The sequence below is a fragment of the Limulus polyphemus genome, unplaced genomic scaffold (assembly GCF_000517525.1).
Source record: "Limulus polyphemus unplaced genomic scaffold, Limulus_polyphemus-2.1.2 Scaffold6560, whole genome shotgun sequence".
Classification (NCBI taxonomy): Eukaryota; Metazoa; Arthropoda; class Merostomata; order Xiphosura; family Limulidae; genus Limulus; species Limulus polyphemus.
The window spans coordinates 1-2,383 of NW_013672170.1; positions in this window are offsets into that span (position 1 = coordinate 1).

Below are 2,383 nucleotides of genomic sequence, written 5' to 3' on the forward strand. Positions count from 1 at the left end.
GCAAACAAAAACAATGTGTCAAACATAAAACAAAGTAAACAAAAACAATGTGTCAAACATAAAACAAAGTAAACAAAAACAATGTGTTGAATGTACAATGAAGTAAAAAAGTGTTAAATAAAACAAAATACACAAAAACAATGTGTTGAATGAAAAACAAAATACAAACAATGTGCCAAATTTAAAATACATTACAAAAACATGTTAAAGGTAGAAGAAAGTGCACAAAAACAATGTGTTAACTATATAATGAACTACATAAAAACAATACATTAAATATACAAAGAAGTACACAAAACAATATGATAAATGTATAATGAGCTACATAAAAAAAAATGTGTCAAATATACAACAAAACAATTTGCTAAACCTATACTTTAGGTTATGTGAATACTCCATTTTAGCCCCTATGAACTTTACCAACCCAATGTTGTTTGGCGATTCTTAGTTTCTCAAGAGAAGTATATTTACGAACAGGTTTTACCTCAATAGAAATTTGAAGATTATCAACCAAACAGCTTTAAACCAGTTTAATCCTTATATACACTTTTTTTACATTGTAGAATGTTTGTGTATTATTGAGCCAGTATAAATATTAACACAATAAACTCCTGGCTTCAGAAAATACTTGATTACCATTATGCAAATGGGCTTCTTATTTCCACAAACAGTCAAATATCATTAAGCAAATAAATTTCCATTCCAGCACATTCATAAGAAGCCGTGAACAAATTATTTTAATTAAAAGCCAATTTGTTCTTTCTTTTGACAAAAATTACAAACAATGGTAAGAAACACTTACCTAAATCATATTTGAAAATTTTCATGAGATCTTAATTTGGAAAATTAAAAAAGTCTGTTAAAACTTTTCTAAAAAGTTATAAACAAATAAATAAAAAACATTTCATGTTAAACACTTAACCACAAGTAATGCCACTAAGCAATAAAATTTTCTAAAAGAGAAATCCAGTGCAACAGATACAATACTATACATATATATATTATATACTTGAAAATCCTCGTACAGACAACTGAATAGTCTATAATAAGCCTTACATTTAATTCAAAGATCAAATTAAAATGGATAACAATACAAGAAAATCTACTTAAAACACCTACTTACCAAGTGTTTATCTTTTATTTACACCCACATACATGCATACTAGTATTAAAAACTTGAAATGTTTATGTACAGTGTGCAACATACACATTAGTTTTATATGAAACTCAGAAAAGAAAGTACTACTGTAGTAACTTAACAGTATAAGAGTTACAACAGAAAGTACTACCGTAACTACTGTGTGTACTACTGTAGTAACTTAACAGTATAGGAGTTACAACAGAAAGTTACTTCAAGTGACTACTTTATGTACTACTGTAGTAACTTACCAGTATAGGAGTTACAACAGAAAGTTACTTCAAGTGACTAATATATGTACTACTGTAGTAACTTAACAGTATAGGAGTTACAACAGAAAGTTACTTCAAGTGACTACTGTATGAACTACTGTAGTAACTTACCAGTATAGGAGTTACAACAGAAAGTAACTAGTGAGCTATTAATGCAAAAGCCGGAGCACTGAATGCTTGAATAGATCATTCTAAAGGATCATAGCTATAAATGTTAAACTAGAAATTAATTAAAACACTTTTTCAATTTGTTATTATTAACGAAATATTTGATTAAACTGAAACTTAAAATAAACATAAGAAAATAAACTCATACACTGAGGAATCTACAAAAATAAAATAAAAACTATTCAAAGAGCTATTCATAACACAGAAACCTAAGACAAGATGTTTTTAAAGGAGTATTAGGCATCACTAAAAGATTTATGGTTGATGAATGAGATTAATTCACAAAATCAGTCTAAAAAATGTGATTACATTTATACTAAGACATTTATCATTTAAATTGTGGAATACAAAATCATACTGGGGGGAGGGACTTCTGATAGCAAAAAAAAATAGACAATCAGAATAAAATTAGGAGGGTTATATCAACTAGAAGACAAGAAACATAACATTAGGAGAGTTATGTCAACTAGAAGACGAGGAACATAACATTAGGAGAGTTATGTCAACTAGAAGACGAGAAACATAGCATTAGAAGAGTTATGTCAACTAGAAGACAAGAAACATAACATAAGGAGAGTTATGTCAACTAGAAGATGAGGAACATAACATTAGGAGAGTTATGTCAACTAGAAGACGAGGAACATAACATTAGGAGAGTTATGTCAACTAGAAGACGAGGAACATAACATTAGGAGAGTTATGTCAACTAGAAGACGAGGAACATAACATTAGGAGAGTTCTGTCAACTAGAAGACGAGGAACATAACATTAGGAGAGTTCTGTCAACTGGAAGACGAGAAACATA